Consider the following 18,058-nt stretch of genomic DNA (forward strand, 5'->3'; position numbering starts at 1 on the left):
ATTCTGCCACCACAGTTTAGTAACAGTGCGATTCCACGTTTCTGTTCCCATACTCTCTGAGAAGCACCTGATGATGCTGATGTACTTACAGACAAGAGAACAATCTTTGCTATAATTGATTTAAGCCATAAGTGTATATGAATTATGAAAAAGACAACAGACAACAGACCATGAGCATGTATTGATTTTATAAATTAAAATAGGAGAGGGAAAGTCTGCACATCCATTCTCTGACTCACCCTTTTTATTTTTTGTTATTGCTTAAGTTAAGCATGCCCTGAGAATTTCCCAATTTAAAAAAAATCATAACCTAGTTTGGCAGTGGCACCTGTACTTTCAGAAACGTCTCCCAGTAACCACGCTGGCCCGGATCTCCAAGGTTTCCTTCCCTCGGTGCTGCTGCTGGAGCTTTCCGCCTTTAAAACACGCTTGCTCAATAAACCCTGTTTGAAGAGAAACTTCGTCAAAACACACTTGCTTGCACACTGTACAGACAATTTTATTTTCCTGATTACAAAAATGCATTCTTAAACCATAGCAAAATCCAGGAAAATCTATCAGAATAAAAGACATCCTAAAACTGCACAACTCGGAGATAACCATCCGTATTTAGTGAGCAAATCTCGTGTGCTTTCTGTTGCGTTTTCCCTGAGCCACTAAAGTGTATATTCTTAGTGGTGATTTTGCTGTGGAGAAACCCTTAAATTTTACTTTTGCAACTTAGATTCTGTGTCATGGAATCTTCCTAGACCTCATTTGAATGTCTGGCTCAGCTTCCAGAAGATGAAAGGAGCCTGATTTCTATTCTGGTGGACCTAACATTTTCCTAACCAGTGCTGGAGTGGGATAAACTGGGATTGCCACTGCATCCTGGTGCAGATATTTTGTTACCAATGGTATTATGGAGTGAATCTCGTGACTGTATACTCTGCTCTTAAGCCCACCTGTGGTTTACAGGCCTTGTTGCAGTCTGGCCAAATGCACAGTGTAGCAGTCTCTCTTGTGTGGTATCACCCAGAGATTTTCGTCTTGGGTCCAAGATGATTAAGGAGAGTGGCCACAAGGGTGAAGGTGGAGCAAAAGTTTAATATGACAAAGAAGAAAGTTCTCTGCAGCAGCGAGGGGAGTCCAAGTGGATTGCCATTTTTACAGCTGAATCCAAAAGCTTTTATAGGAAACTCCTCTTAGCTCTCTATAAAACTGTCTGCACAACTCCCTCTATCCAGCTATGGGTGTGTCTCTCAGCAAGCACAAAGCGCCACTTCTCTTGCTTGTATAACTGCGGGTTTGTTTTAGGTAAGCCCTCCTCCTCCTTGTGCGAGTTCCCACCGTGTATATGCCTGGTAGGGGAGGAAACTATTTCCTAGGAACTTGCGAATCCTACAAAGAAGAGAGGGCTTCTATGCCGGACTTCGCCTGTCTTGCCTGCTTGTCTGTGGCTTATCTGTGCAGTTGCAGTAGCTGTTATTTTTTCAGGCAGGCAGCTTCTACAGTCTGACTTTTCCCAGGCTGCTCTATGTTTGCCTGTAGCTGTGACTTTTCAGGCAGGAAGCTTTCGCAAGGACTAGTTTCTCAGTTGTTTACCAACTAATTTTTCCATTCCTTCTCCCTCATCCTGAGCATACAGAGGTGGTCTCAGCTGAGTATTCTGTGTTTTAATAATGTGACCTTCCACTCAGTCAGGACCCTGTGTACCCCACAGTGAGCTTCCCAGTGTGGACTAGGAACTGGTCTCTAAAATCACACAGATTCATGAACGGACAACAGCCCCTGCCATTAGCAGGGCTCCTAGTGTCTCCCCATCTAACCGAAAAAAAAAAAAAAAGTATTAACTTCTTACAAGACAAAGCCAATTTAGAATCTGGCATCTTAAAAAGAAAGAAAGAAAGACAAAAAAAAAAAGAAAAAAAAAACAGACCAGGCACGGTAGCTCCCGCCTGTAATCCCAGCACAGTGGAAGGCGGAGGTGGGTACATTGCTTGAGCTCAGGAGTTCGAGACCAGCCTGGGCAATGTGGCAAAACCCCAGCTCTATTTATTTAAAAAAAAAAGAAAAAGGAAAACATAAAACCTAAAGCAAACCAATTTTTCATTTTGAAACAATAATAGTTTCACAGAAAGTGGCAAAGAAAACTAAAGGGAGGTCTCAGGCACTGGTCTTTCCCAGTGATGACATCTTACGTAATTGCAGCACGGTAACAAAACCAGGAAAACGGCATTGGTACAATCCGCAGAGCTTACTGGGACCCCTCCAGTTATACATGGATTCGTGTGTGTGTGTGTTTCTCTACATAGCAATTTTATCACATGTGTAGCTCCCTGTGACTATCACCACAATCAAGATACAGAACTGTTCCATTATCACAGCCAGCACTACACTCTTAGAGCCACACACACCCCTACAACTTCCCTTGTCCTCCAGTTCCTAACTCCTGACAACCACGAATCTGTTTAATGTTTCTAAAAATTTGTTATGTCAAGAATGTTATACAAATGTAACAATAGAGCACGTGGCCTGTAGCAACTGGCTTTTTTCATTTAGCATAATTCCCTTGAGATCCAGTCTAATTGTATCAATACAGTAATTCATTTATTTTTATTGATGAGTAGCATTTCAAGCTATAAATATTCCACAGTTTGTTTAATCATCCACCAGTTGAAAGTTTGCACTGTTTTCAGTTTGGCTATTGTATTGCTTTTCTCTGGGATAAATGGTTGAATGCAATTGCTAGGTCATATGCTCAGTGCATTTTTAGTTTCTGAAGAAATGACCAATCTATTTTCAGAGTGGCTGTATCTTTTCACATTTCCACGAGCCTTCTATGAGATTTGGTTTCTCTGCACTCTTGCTGGCATTGATGGTATCTCACTTTTTTGAGACACCGGCAGGGCGCAGTAGAGGTGGGGAGTACGTTGACTGCCCGGGCCGGGGTAAGGGGAGGGTCTCGCTGTGCTTCCCAGGCTGCTCTTGAACTCCCGGGCTCAAGTGATCCTCCCGCCTCAGCTTCCGGGATGGCTGGGATCACAGCTTGCACAACTACGCCTGGCTGCTTTTTAATTTTAGCTGTTCCAACAGGTATATAGTGATAGCTCCCTTTCGTCTTAATTTGCATTTCCTGAATGGCTAGTGCTGTTGGACACCTTATGTACTTCTTTGGTACCTTCATTTCCCTTTCTATATAATGTCTCTTCATATTTTTGCCCATTTTCTAAATGGATTTTTTTCTCTTTTTAGAAATTGTAATAAAATATACACAACATAAAATTGCCATTTCAACAGTTTGAAGTGTACATGTCAATAGCATTAAGTACATTCACATTCTTATGTAATCATCACCACTAGCCTCAATGTTTTAATCATCCCATACAGAAACAGTATAGTCATTAAGCAACAACTCCCTGTTCCTTCCTCACCCAGCCCCAGTAACTCCTGCTCTTCTGTCCCTATGAATCTGACCATACTATTCCTCATAAGTAGAATCACCCCATATTTGCTGTTTTGTGTCTGGCTTACTTCAGTCTGCGTAAGATTAAAGGTTCATCCATATTGTAGCATATGTCCGGACTTCATTCCTTTTTAAGGCTGAATAATAGCCCATCGTGTGTATACACTATATTTTCTTTATCCACTCAATTATTCGATGGACATTTTGGTTGTTTTCACCTTTTGGCTGTTGTGAATAATGCTGCTATGAACACTGCTGTACAAATATCTTTTCCACTCCCTGCTTTTAATTATTTTGTGTTTATACCCAGAAGTAGAATTTCTGGATCATATGGTAATTCTGTTTAAAGTTTTGAGGGCCCATAAAACTATTTTCTACAGTGGCTGTATCATTTTACAATCCTGTCATTAACTCACAAGGGTTCCAATTTGTCCACATTCTCACCAACATTTGGTTATTTTCTGTTTTTCTGAAAATAGCCCTGTTAATGACTGTGAGGTGTTATCTTCCTGTGGTTTTGATTTGCATTTCCCTGACGATGAATGATGTTGAGCAGCTTTTCATGTGCTTATCCCCATTTCTATATCTTCTTTGAAGAGCTGTCTATTCTAGTCTTTTGTCCTTTATTTTATAGTTTGTTTGTTTGTTTTGAGATGGAGTCTCGCTTTGTGACCCAGGCTGGAGTTCAGCGGTGCAATCTCGGGTCATTGCAACCTCCGCCTCCCGGGTTGAAGCAATTCTCCTGCCTCGGCCTCCTGGGTAGCTGGAACTACAGGCACGTGCTACCATGCCCAGCTAATTTTTGTACCTTTAGTAGAGACAGGGTTTCACCATATTGGCCAGCCTGGTCTCGAACTCCTGGCCTCCAGTGATCCACCCGCTTTGGCCTCCCAAAGTGCTGGGATTACAGGCATCAGCCACCGTGCACCCAGCCTTTGCCCTTTATTTTAATTGGGTTGTTTATTTTTTGTTGTTGAGTTGTAGGAGTTTTTCACATATTCTAGGTATTCATCAGTTATCAGTCACATAATTTGCTAACAGTTTCTTCCATTATGTGGGTTGCCTTTTTGCTCCGTTGATCGTATGCTTTGATGTGACAGTTGGTTGAATTTTTGTTTTTTTTGGGGGGGGATGAAGTCTCAAAGTGCTGGGATGACAGCCGTGAGCCACCGCGCCCGGGCTGTTGAATGTTTAGTCATGAGAGGGTGTTGAATTTTGTCCAATACTTTTTCTGGGTCAATTGCATTGATCGTGTTGTTTTCTTCTTTCACTCTTTTAATATGTAGGATTTTTTTCTCAGTGCTGAGTTTTGATTATTCTTTATATAGCCCAGCTACAAGTCCTTTGTCAAATATGTCCTTTGCAAATATTTTCTTTTCAAGTAGTTTTTGTTTTGTGTTGTTTTTGTGTTTTGAGACATAGTCTCGCTCCATTGCCCACGCTGGAGTGCAGTGGTGCCTTCTCAGCTCACTGCAACCTCCACCACCCGCATTCAAGCAATTCTCCTGCCTCAGCCTCCCAAATAGCTGGGATTACAAGCCTGCACCACCGTACCCAGCTAATTTTTGCATATTTAATAGAGACCGGGTTTCGCCATGTTGGTCAGGCTGGTCTGAAACTCCTGACCTCAAGGGATCTGCCCACCTCAGCCTCCCAAAATACTGGGATACAAGCGTCAGCCACGCACCGTGCTTCAAGTAGTTTTTGATAAATGTGCAAAAGCAATCCAACCGAGAAAGGATCGTGTTTCCAACAAACAGGGCTGGAGCAGCCATAGGCCAAGCTAATGAACCTTAGCCAAGCCTCACAGCTGAGACAAAAATGAACTCAAAGGAGATCGTGGGCTTTAATGTCAGATTTAAAACTACACAACTTCAAAAAGACGTAGGAGAAAATCTAGACCTAGAGCTGGGTGAAGAGTTCTTTGACTTGACACCAAACAGGAAAAAAAAAAAAAAAAAAAAAAAGGTAAGTTGGACCTCACCACAAACAAACACTTCTCTGTGAAGACTCTGTCAGAAGGATTAGAAGATGTTTTTGAAGTAAAACAAAAGATCAGGATAATCATGGGTACTTTTGCAAAAACAATGCTCTTTGGCAGTACACCTGAAAATCCTGGTGTCAGAGCTTAACATCTACTCAGGAACACATTTCACAGCAAAAAAAAAAAAAAAAAAGGAATAGATGTAAAGGTGTTTTTTCTCTGCTTTTTTAATTCATAAAATCAATAAGTGCCAACAGTTTGTTGTCTGTTTTGGTTTTTTTATTTTATTTTCATTATTTATTTATTTATTTGTTTTTTGAGATAGAGTCTCACTCTGTCACCCAGGCTGGAGTGCAATGCCACGATCTCGACTCACTGCATCCTCCGCCTCCCGGATTCAAGCGGGTTATTGTCAAAGTACAATTTTTTTTGTATTTTTCGTAGAGACAGGGTTTTACCGTGGTGCCCAGGCTGGTCTTGAACTCCTAACCTTAAGTGATTCGCCCACCTCAGCCTCCCAAAGTGCTGGGCTTATAGGCGTGAGCCATGGCACCTGGTCTTCCGTGTTTCCCTTTTAAGTGAGAGTATAGAAGGCTTCTCCTGTTCTCGTGCCGACTCCCCAAATGGGGACGGCTGCAGTGACTTCCTGAGTGACCTTCCCAAAGCAGATTCTTAAGCCTGCACTTCGCAAATCCTCCCTGTGAGGGCGCTCGTGGAGCGGGTTCCCAGCAGGTGCTTCTGGCCCAGGAAATCCTGCTGGAAGGTGCGGTTGTTCTGCAATGCCCTGTGGATTCGCCCCAATGCCCTGTTGCTCCAGGGATCCTGGGGACGCTGTATAAGGAAGGAAAATACACAAGCAGGCCTGAAGAAGAAGGTAGTGTGGCTGAGCCATTCTAAGGTCCTGGATCAAGGCTCCAGTCGCTTCGGAGACGTGGGTTCGAATCCCACAGCTGCCAGCTTGTTGAGACTCCTCCCCTTTTCCCAACTGGTTACAAAAAAAAAAAAAAAAAAAAAAACATCGTTGGAACTCACCGTCGGCCCCACGCTTGCGCTGGATCAGAGATTCCATTTGGCAGCGCACAGCTCTCTAGTGGACTGGCTCTGTGCCGAGTCGTCAGCCCTGGTGTCCACAGCAAGTGATGTGGGTTCAGTCCTTCCTAGGTGGCGATGGTCGAGGCGAGAAGGCAACGGTGTAGATGCCCTTTCCTCCGCGTACCTCTGTAACCAGGTGGAGATAGCGGCAGGATGTTCTAGTCCCCAATGTCATAAATTTGAAGTAATGAAGGAAAAAATGGAAAAATCTGTTACAGCCCGGTTTCAAAACGGGAACATTTTGCGTGTTAGGTGACATGGGACTTTATGATACTTGCTTCATTTTTGTGTATGCTTGAAATTTTCTATAATTAATAGTTTAAAATGCTAACAGGTCAGTTTTGTGCCAACTACCTTACCTAATCCTTTGCTATTAAATGGTCCGTTCAACTTCTGGGGAGATTTGGGGACATACATGCGACAAATCTTCATTTCAATCAGGCAGGTCAGGGTTTTTTGCCTGTGTGAATATGAAAACTTGCTTTAAGCCAAGCATGGTGGCTCATGCCTGTAATCCCAGCTACTTGGAAGGCTGAGGTGGGAGGATCACTGGAGCCCAAGAGTTTGGCGCTGCAGTGAGCTATGATCGTGTCACTGCACTCTAACCTGGGCAACAGAGAGACCTTGTCTCTAAAAATTAAAACTTTTTAACTTTCACCTGGGAGGGGGCTCACGCCTGTAATCTCAGCACTTTGGGAGGCCGAGGCGGGCAGATCACTTGAGCCCAGGAGTTCGAGACCAGCCTGGGCAACAGAGCGAGACCCTCGCCTCTATAAATAAATAAAACATATAATAAAAAATATTAAATTTAAAAACTGTTTTGCAGCTGCCTTTGGAAAGACTGCGTGTGTGTTTGTGTAATATATGAAACCTAAGCTGGCATCTCCAAAACAGAAAGCCTCGGATCTGTCCTGATCACATTGTGCCCCAGAGTCTGACCCTCCAACACCCCGGAGGAATATCTGCTGCTGTCAATGAGGTCAGCATCCGTCCCTACCCAGGAAAACAACGGCCACTGGAGGGCAGCAGAGAGCCACGATCCCAATCAGCCCGGGACGGAAGCGGCTGTTTGGTCTGTTTTTAAGTAACCTGTGCCATCGTACTGGTCTGAAATAGCCGGGGATGTGGCCATACAGACAAATCCAGTGCCGGTGGAGGAGAGAGGGGAGTGGGGTGCAGAGCACTCCAGCCTCTGACCTGCTGCCCTTGGCAAGGCTGCCAGCCTCTCCGTGCCTGGGCATCCTGACCTGTCACATGGGGATAATAACAGCATGGACTGCAGGGGGCTGGCGACAGTAAAGAGAGGTGCGTGGCGGCAGCGCAGGCCGGCCCAGGAGGACCGCGTAGGAGCTCCCACTGCGGAGAGGATCAGCAGAGGCCCCGCCGAGGACGGCGTTGCAGACGTGCGGGGAAGGGGCTCGTGGGGATGTGGTGGGAAACACCTGTTGGGCAGAGGATGGCCCGCAATTGTGGGGACCTCAGAAACCACATCCAGGCGCCCGCCAGGTGGCGCTGCAGGGCAGGGGCTGCAGCGAGGAAGTGCCCGAGGCCTGATGTCCCCGTGGACGAGGCCCTCCCCTCTAACCCACAGCCACACCCAGGCCCGAGTTTCTGGGGTGCTGGGAGGTCGGCCTGTCTCCCGAAGACCCACCGTGGTTACTGTCAGATGTCCGCAGGGCTGGGACTTCCATGAGGACCTGGGCAGACAGTCTGGGCCTCCCTGGAGAAGGCAACCGTGCTCCCAGAGTCCCTGTCCCAAGGTCCTCCGTCTGTGTGGTCCTGAGCTGGCACCCAAGGGTGACACCCACCCTCCACACATGGCTGAGTGAAATGATGGCACCCTGGCCATGGTAGCGCACGCTCACAGCCCCTCCAGCACAGAACTGCAGGGAGCAGGGGGCGGCATCGCGGCTGGACCAAGGCTTTGTCCTATGGCAGGCCCTGAGCTCAGAAGGATGCAGGGGCTTTTCCCAAACCCACACTAGGTGCAGGGCTGGGGAGGCCGCTCCAGAAGGAGGAGGAGGAAGGGGTGGGTCGGGTGAGGGAAGAGGGGGCCGCCAGGCAGCGGGTTCTAAATGTGTGAGAGAGGCAGCCGGAGGCAGATAACCAAAAAGGGGGCACAAGCTGTGGCTTCTGGACCCAGCAAGGTCCCAGGTGGGACGTCCCCAAGAAACCCCCACACGGAGGGGGACCAGGGCGTGCATCGTCAATGTGGGTGGGGGGCAGGGCGTGCATCGTCAATGGGGGTGGGACCAGGACGTGCATCGTCAATGGGGGTGGGACCAGGACGTGCATCGTCAATGGGGTGGGGGGCAGGGCGTGCATCGTCAATGGGGGTGGGACCAGGACGTGCATCGTCAATGGGCGTGGGGGGCAGGGCGTGCATCGTCAATGGGCGTGGGGGCAGGGCGTGCATCGTCAATGGGCATGGGGGCAGGCCGTGCATCGTCAATGGGGGTGGGAGGCAGGGCGTGCGACGTCAATGGGGGTGGGACCAGGACCTGCATCGTCAATGGGGGTGGGGGGCAGGGCGAGCGTCGTCAATGGGCGTGGGACCAGAACGTGCATCGTCAATGGGGGTGGGGACCAGGACGTGCATCGTCAATGGGGGTGGGGGGCAGGGCGTGCATCGTCAATGGGCGTGGGGGGCAGGGCGTGCATCGTCAATGGGCGTGGGGGGCAGGGCGTGCATCGTCAGTGGGCGTGGGACCAGGGCGTGCATCGTCAATGGGGGTGGGACCAGGACCTGTATCGTCAATGGGCGTGGGGGGCAGGGCGTGCGTCGTCAATGGGGGTGGGGGGCAGGGCGTGCGTCGTCAATGGGCGTGGGGGCAGGGCGTGCATCGTCAATGGGGGTGGGGGGCAGGGCGTGCATCGTCAATGGGCGTGGGGGGCAGGGCGTGCGTCGTCAATGGGCGTGGGGGGCAGGGCGTGCATCGTCAGTGGGCGTGGGACCAGGACCTGCATCGTCAATGGGCGTGGGGGCAGGGCGTGCGTCGTCAACGGGCGTGGGGGGCAGGGCGTGCATCGTCAATGGGGGTGGGGGGCAGGGCGTGCATCGTCAGTGAGCGTGGGACCAGGACCTGCATCGTCAATGGGCGTGGGGGCCAGGATGTGCATCGTCAATGGGGGTGGGCAGCCATGTGGATGAGCCAAGAGACTCCAGTGGGAAAAAAGGAGATGAGGCCGAGATTGATGGTCTAGAGGCGCCTGCACCCTCACAGACCCAGGTGCCCTGGCAAGCACAGCCCTGCTCACACAGCAGACATGGTGGGGATGTCTGAGTGTGGGCAGAGCAGGGAACAGATAAATGAACTTAATGACGTGGATAAGTTTAAAGGCTAAAGAACGGCCTGTGCAGGCCAATCCTGAGCAGAAATGAATGCAAGAGTTTGATTAGCCTATGCCTGGGTGGGAAAACTGGTGTTTTAAACTCAGGACCTAGAGTCAGGTGATCAGGAGGAAAGAGGTTCCAGATAGGACCTAGATTAGGAACCTCCTCACCCACACCTCTCCACAGAGACTAGAGCAGAGGGGGAGGCCCACAGGCAGCACAGCCTTCAACTCCTGGTTTCCCCAGAAGACACTGTGGGCGTTTGTCCAAGTGACCTCAGAGGCCCCCTCCAGGACACTGGGACAGTTTATACCAATCTGCACTTTTGCTCCTTAAGCTCCTGTCTTTGAGGGCCAGCTCAAATGATGACAATGGCTTTTCTGGCCAACTTACTCAGACTCTGTCCTGAGAGGAGTAAGCAGGGCCCAGTCTACCCAAGGCCCTCCCTGTCTTCTGGGACACCATGCGGGTCCTTCTGAGACAGTGGTCAGCTTTGCCCCAGCCCAGAGCAGCTGAGCCAGCGGTGGAGTGACTCTGATGACAGACAGCTGTGAGCTCCCACTGTGGCCCAGGCCCAAGGCTCTAGGGGGTCAAAGAGATAGGAAGAAGAGCCATGCCGGGAGGATGCTGGGAGGCGTTTGGGGGTGAGTGCCCCATCTCTGTCACATGGGCCACCTTCTCCACCTGTACTGAAGGACATCCCAGAAAACTGGCTCTTTATCTTCGCCTTCACTCACTCTGCTGAAGGGCAGGATATTCAGCAGAGATCTTAGAAACAGGATGAAACTCAGTGACAGGAAAGCTGAGAGTTTAGAGCCAGCAGGAACCTTAGTGATCATCTCATTCATCCTCTTATCTTGCTGATGTGAAAACAGGCTCAGAGATGGGAGTGGCTGGCCTGTGGTCACACAGTGGGTCCCCAAACTGTGCCCAGGGCCTGGGTATGCATCGCTTCCAGAAATGTGTAACGCTGGAAATGAATCCAAATGGCTTTCCAAAGCGGCAAAGGCAGCGCCAACCCAGTCTCTCCTTATGGATGCTGAAACAACCAGCAAAAGATCACTTCCTTTCACTTCTAGCCTAAGGTGACACAGGAAGATCCCATTTTTGAACCCCCCCCCCCCCACCCAGAGTCTCCCTTTGCAGTTTGGACTCTGCCTTGCTGCTCAGCTGGAGACTTGAGGCCTGAAAAATCTTGCTAGGCTCCACGGGGTCCCACCCCTCCCCCTAAAATAATTCATATCTTAGAGATCCGAACCCTAGGACCTCAAAATAGGACTGTATCTGGACATACGGCCTTTAAAGAGGCGATTACACTAAACTGAGGTCACTAGGGTAGGCCCCAAACTAATTTGACTGGTGTCCTTTATAAGAAGAGGAAATTTGGACCCAAAAAGACACAAAGGTTGCAGTGAGGTGAGATTGCACCACTGCACTCCAGCCTGGGAGACAGAGTGAGACTCTGTCTCAAAAAACAAACCAACCAGGTGTGGAAACAGCCAGCAGCGTCCACCTGCAAACCAAAAAGAGAAGCCTCAGAAGAAACCGAGCCTGCCAGGGGCTTGACCTTGGACCGGGGAGAAAATTAACACGTATTGTTGAAGTCCCAGGCTGTGCTATTTTGTTCTGGCAGCCCTAGGAAACTCCAACAGACGTTTTCACAGACGGCCCTGGCACTCCCAGGCCCATGCCCAGGGTGAAACCTCAAGGAAACCCAAGCCCAGCGCGACCTCCCAGATACAGGTGATGATGGGCTGCCTGGCTGGCTGCTGCCCACACAAGCTTATAGCTCACAGGGAGCTCGCTCTGAAGCCCCATCTGCTCAGACACCGCCTTCTCCAGAAAACCTGCGTGAGCCCCCAGAGGAAAGACACCACGCCACCCCCACTCAACTCCTTCAGCACCTTCTGTCTCTCTCTGAGCTCCAGCCTCACCCTATCCAGGACACAGTGTAGCATACAGATGGGTTTGGGAAAACAATGAGCACGCAGGCTCTCTTCCGTGCTGAGACCAACTCTGAGAGGGGATGGCCCTCCCCAATAGCGGGCCCATCCAGGGAGGTGGCGCCTGGAACTGGCTGAGGGCTGCCGCGGGGACAGTACCGCGCCGACCCCTGGCCCAGGAGAGGTCCAGCAGACAGGGGCAGATCGCGTTCAGCGAGAGGGACTGCGGCGCTGCCCGACTCCCAGGCGCGCCTGGCAGGTCTCCCTGCAGCCGTTTCGAGAAGGTGCAGGGGACCCCTGGCTTCGGGTCAGCCGCAGAGGCTCCAGGTCCTCCACCCGGGCGAGCTGCGAGTGAACTGGGCCGGCGTCGGCCTGGGAGACACCCGCGAGCGGACTCGCAGGATCGGGAAGTTCCTGGGCGCGACCAGAGGACGCGCTGCCGTTCCCAAGGGATGTTCCCCGCTCCGACGCAGCCCAGAGGCGGTTCCTTGAACCGCTGTTAGACGCTTTCCCGTTGACAAGACCTGGAAGGAAGCGCGGACACCGGGAAGTCGCGGGGATGCCGCTGCTCCAAAGGCGGGAGCCGAGGAGGAGGAGGAGCGGGTGCAGCGCGAACTGCGCTCGCTCCTGGGAGTCGCTGATATGGGGCTGAGCGCGGGCTTTTCCTGAACACAAACCAGAAGCCGAGGCTGCGGAAAACGGGCCCATTATCCAGGGTTGTCTCCTTCCTGACGCTGCTGGGAGTACGTACGGGCCTCGCCCCAGCCTCCTGCTCGGCCCCTGCAGGCCCCGCACCCGCCCTTCCCTTGCAGCTCCGAGCGCCCTCGCGCCGCCTCTTCTGCATCTCCCTGGGCGGAGGCCCCTCTCCAACGCGCAGTGCCGTCCACCGTTGTCCGCCTGTGTGGCCTCGGTCTTCCCTTGTTCCTCACTCCCACCCTTCCCCTCTGGGGAGCAGGATCCGTCCGTTTTGTTTCCTTCGTGCTGTGTCCCCTGGGCCTGGACCTGAGCAGCCTTGGCACAGCTGTAGATTCAGTGAGTGTTTCTTCAGTCTTACCTAGTACTAGTGCGTGTGTTAATTGCTCTAACCCTGGTCACACACCTGTAAGAAAGGCGCTGCTCTCACCCCATTTTACAGACGAGGAACTGCCACCTCCAGGGCTTGTGTAACTCGCACCTTGACAGCCAGCGCAGGAGCTGACCCGACCAGGCGCACCCTGCAGAAGACCAGCCCATTCAACGCCACGACCCTCCTGCAGCCCCGAGCGCTCGTCAACAGAAGCTTTTCTCTCCTAGATTTAAAAAGACAGCTGTGGAAAAGCCAGTGCCCCCATCTGCTCAAGGACCAGGACTTTGCACGTCACACACAAAACACAGCAGCACACATTGGCGCCTCCTGCGGACACACACTATTGGGTGGACGTGCCCGTGTTGACCATAAACTGGATCCTATGACGGATCCTCATTTTGTTTCTGTAAAATGCACTTTTCGTTTTTTAAACCCATCCACTGGCAAGGTCTCCATTCTGGCAGTTTTGGATTGGATGACTTCCATCACGCCCCTCCCAGCTTCAGTCTCGCGGTGGTTGCTCACCTCCTTCATTTACTTGGCATCTCCGTAAATTTACTCACATCTTTATTATTTATACAACTACTTTAGCTTAATTACAAGCAACACTAGCAAGAACTTCAAGTTTCAAGGTGCAAGTCACCTGCCCTCCAAGGCTGCCTTATGTGAACATAACGCCCTCCAAGGCTGCCTTATGTGAACATTATTATGCTCTGGGCCACAGGGATCACTTTGCACACTATAACTGTCACTCAGCTGATCCCTGGGAAACACTAACTGCCTCGTTGCTGTGTTTGGGGGTTTGTTTTTATGGTTTAGCATTCCATAACAGCTTTATTGGGGCACAATTCAATACAATAAAATCCACTCATTGTAAGTATACAGCTCAGTGATTTTTAGTCACTGCATAGGTTCTGCAACCATCACCACCATCCACTTTTAGGACAGTTCCTTTGCCAGAAAAATTCCCAGCATGCCCATCTGCAGCCAACTCCGGGTTTCGGCCTCAGCCCTAGACAGAGCAATCTGCTTTCTCTCTGTTTTCATCTGCCTTTTCTGGAAATGTCATATAAATAAACGGTAGTGGTGAAATTGCAGTTGCAAGTTTCACTTTCTATGCCAAAGAGTTAAACATAGGGTTACTATACTATCCATCAATTCCACTCTTAGGTATATACGAAAAAGAGTTGAAAACATGTGTTCATGTAAAAAATTGTACACAAAATGTTCATAGGATCATTATTCATCATAGCAAAAAAGTGGAAAGAAGGGTGGGCAAGGTGGCTCACACCTGTAATCCCAGCACTTTAGGGAGCCAAAGCGGGTGAGTTGCTGGAGGCCAAGTTTCAGACCAGCCTGGGCAACATAGTGACCCTGTCTCTACAAAAAATACAAAAAGTAGCCACATCTGGTGGTGTGCGCCTATGGTCCCAGCTACTTGTGAGGCTGAGGTGAGAGGATCACTTGAAACAAGGAGGCAGAGGTTGCAGTGAGCTGTGATGCCACCACTGTTCTCCAGCCTGGGTGACAGAGTGAGAACCTGTCTTAAAATAAATAAATAAATAAATAGACCGGGCACAGTGGCTCACGCCTGTAATCCCAGCACTTTCAGAGGCTGAGGCAGGCGGATCACAAGGTCAGGAGATGGAGAAATCCTGGCCAACATGGTGAAACACTGTCTCTACCAAAAAACAAAAATGAGTTGGGTGTGGTGGTGCATGCCTGTAGTTCCAGCTACTCCGGAGGCTGAGGCAGGGGAATCGTTTGAACCCGGGAGGCAGAGATTGCAGTGAGTCAAGATTGCACCACTGCACTCCAGCCTGGTGACAGAGCAAGACTCCATCTCGAAATAAAATAAGATAAAATAAAATAAAATAAAATAAAAAGTAGTGGAAAAAACATAAATGATTACCCATTTATCAATGGATAGAAAAAATGGAATATTCACATGATGCAAAAATTTATTTATTTATTTATTTATTGAGAGACAGGGATTCACTCTGTCATCCAGGTAGCAGTGCAGTGGTGTGATTACAGCTCACTGCAGCCTTGGACTCCCAGGCCCAAGCAATCCTCCTGCCTCAGCCTCCCAAGTAGGTGAGACTACAAGCACCCAGTACTATGTCCACCTAACTTTTTTTCTTTTTCTTCTTTTTTTTTTTTTTTTTTTTGTAGAGATGTGATCTTGCTATGTTGCACAGGTTGGTGTCCAACTCCTGGCCTTAAGCAGTCCTCCTGCCTCAACCTAGCAAAGTCCTGGGATTACAGGGGTGAGCGACCATGCCTGGCCTATTTGAAATTTTTAACTGAAAAACAAAAATGAACAAAAATATTGAGGTCCACATATACACAGTTATTTGATTTTCACCAAAGGCACCAAAGCAGTTCGTTGAGGAAATAATGTCTTTGCGACAATTGGTTCAGGAACAATTGAATATCCACAGGGGAAAGAAATTAACCTTGATCCCAAACTCACACTATAACAAAAAATTAGTATGAAATAGAATTTACACTTAAACATGCACGCTAAAATTTAAAAGTTTCCAGATGAAGAGGAAAAAAAAAATAGGAGAGTGTTTTGGGGGGGTGTGTGTGTGTGTGTATGTGTTTGGAACAGGGTCTCGCTCTGTTGTCCTGGCTGCTGCCAGTGACATCTCTGCTTACTCCAGCCTCAAACTCCCAGGCTCAACCCATACTCCCACCTTAGCCTCCTGAGTAACTACAGAAACTGCAGGTGTGCGCCGCCACTCCTGGGTAATTTTGGGATTTTCTGTAGAGATGGTATCCCAATATATTGCCCAGACTGGCCTTGAACTCAACGGCTCAAATAACCCATCTGCCTCGGCCTCCTAAAGTGCTGTGATTACAGGTGTGAGCCACCACGCGAGGCCAGTTCCTCTGTTTTTTGTTTTTGGGGATTGTTTTTGGTTGTTTGTTTTTTGTTTCTTTGTTTTTAATGGAAGAGATATTTAAGAGACACCTCACAATGGAAGATTAAAAAAATGAGTCATACACGTGAAAAAGTGCTTATCGTCTTTCCTCATCAGCTAAATGCAAACTTAAACCATGAGGAAATACTACATACCCAGAAGAATGGCTAGAAGTTAAACAATAATCATCGTCATGAGTGAAAAGTACCAAATGCTGCCAAGGAGGTAGCCTCATAACGCTTTCACATGGTTGATGGGAGGAAAATAACCTAAATGTCCAACAGCAGCGGCTGCTTCGATAATCTGGAGCTCTACCAAACAATGCAACAATAAAAATGGTGTTGTAGGCTACTTCCTCTTTCATTCCACTCCAGTTTCTCCAGACCCACAGGCTCCAGCTGCACTCACGAAGGCATGGCCTCATATTCCCCAAGCAGCTTCTTCTGAAAGTCTCTTCTCTTAGAAAACGCTGCCAGCGCGCCCCTGCTGCCCAACCCCCAAGCCCACTGTGAACCCGACAGCTCGACTGCCTCACGTCTCTCTGAGGTCGCCACCACACCTTCTCTCAGGACTCCCATGCCCACTTCTGCCACCACATCGGGCATGAAAACTTCCTTTTCTTGTTTCTTTCTCTCTCTCCCTTTTTCTTTCTTTTCTCTCTTTCGAGACTGAGTCTTGCTCTGTCTCCCGGGCTGGAGTGCAGCGGCGCAATCATAGCTCAGGGCAGCCTCGACCTCCTGGGCTCCAGCCGTCCATCCGTCTCAGCCTTCCAAGTGCTGACAGGTCCTTTTCTCGCGTGCTCATGCCCATTAGCCAAGCTCGAAGGGACGCATGGAGGAAGCTCAGAGTTACCATGAGAAATAAAATGCGGCTTTGTGTGGTGGCTCATTGTGATGGGCCAGGAAGCTCATGTAGGTTTCCGTAGTGTAGTGGTTATCACGTTCGCCTAACACGCGAAAGGTCCCCGGTTCGAAACCGGGCGGAAACAGAAACTTACGTTTTTCATCTCATTACTTCAAAGTTATTACACAGAAAACTAGCCTGGAACACCCCACCACTATCCCCACCTGGTTATGGAGAAAAGGCCATCAAGGGTATTTATAACGTTGCCTTTCCTCAACGGTTGAGGCACCTGGGAAGAACTGAACCCACCTCGCTTGCTGAGGACAGCGGCGCCAACGAACTTCGCAAAGCCGGTCCACTGAACGGCTGCGCTCTGCCAAATGGAATCCAGATCCTGAGCAAGCGTGGTGCCCAAGGCGAGTTCCAATGAATCCTCCTATTGCAACCCATGGGGGGACAAAATGGAGAAATCACAACAAGCTGGCAGAGGTGGAACTCGAACCCACGCCTCCGAAGACACCGGCGCCTTAATCCAGAGCCTTAGACCTCCCGGCCCTGCTATCTTTCTCCTGGTCCTATACTTAATTATTTCCTTTCTTTATACAACATCGCTAGGGTCCTCGGGCCAACAAGGCATTGGGGCGAATCCACAGGGCATCGCAGAACCACCGCCTTCCAGCAGGATTCGCTGGGCCAGAGGCACTGGCTGGGAAACCGCTCCACCAGCGCCCTAGTGGAGAAGATTCACGAAGTGCAGGCCTCGGGATTTGCTTTGGGGGGTCACTCAGAAAGTCACCCACATCGGCCCTCTTTGGGAAGCCGGCGTGAGTGCTGGGGAAGCCTTCCACACTCTCACTTTAAAGAAAGATAAAAATAAATAAACCAGGGCCGGCCAAGCGCGGTGACTCACGCCTGTAATCCCAGCATTTTGGGAGGCCCAGGCGGGCGGATCACGAGGTCAGGAGATCGAGACCATCCTGGCTAACACGGTGAAACCCCATCTCTACTAAAAACAAAAAAAAATTAGCCGGGCGCGGTGGCGGGTGCCTGCAGTCCCAGCTACTTGGGAGGCTGAGGCAGGAGAATGGCGTGAACCCGGGAGGCAGGGCTTGCAGTGAGCCGAGATCGCGCCACTGCACTCCAGACTGGGCAACAGAGCGAGACCCTGTCTCAAAAAAAAAAAAAAAAAAAAAAGCGGAGAGAAACCCTGTACATCCATTCCTTTTTTTTTTTTTTTTTTTTTTTGCTGTGAAATGTGTTCCTGACTAGAGGTTGGTCAAGCTCTGACACCAGGATCTTCAGGTGTACGGCTAAAGAGCATTGTTTTTGCAATAGTACCCATGATTCTCCAGATCTTTTGTTTTACTTCAAAAACACTTTTTAATCCTCACAGAGTCTTCACAGAGAAGTATTTGTTTCTG

The 18,058-nt window shown here is 49.6% G+C and overlaps 1 non-coding gene across 1 annotated transcript; it reads left to right on the forward strand.

Annotated features, from left to right (window-relative positions):
* Positions 1–16,709: 16,709 nt before the first annotated feature.
* TRNAV-AAC (transfer RNA valine (anticodon AAC)) lies at positions 16,710–16,782 on the forward strand. Its single transcript has one exon. It is a non-coding gene; the product is annotated as a tRNA-Val (tRNA).
* Positions 16,783–18,058: the final 1,276 nt, after the last annotated feature.

This window comes from Pongo pygmaeus, chromosome 4, assembly GCF_028885625.2.
Source record: "Pongo pygmaeus isolate AG05252 chromosome 4, NHGRI_mPonPyg2-v2.0_pri, whole genome shotgun sequence".
Classification (NCBI taxonomy): Eukaryota; Metazoa; Chordata; class Mammalia; order Primates; family Hominidae; genus Pongo; species Pongo pygmaeus.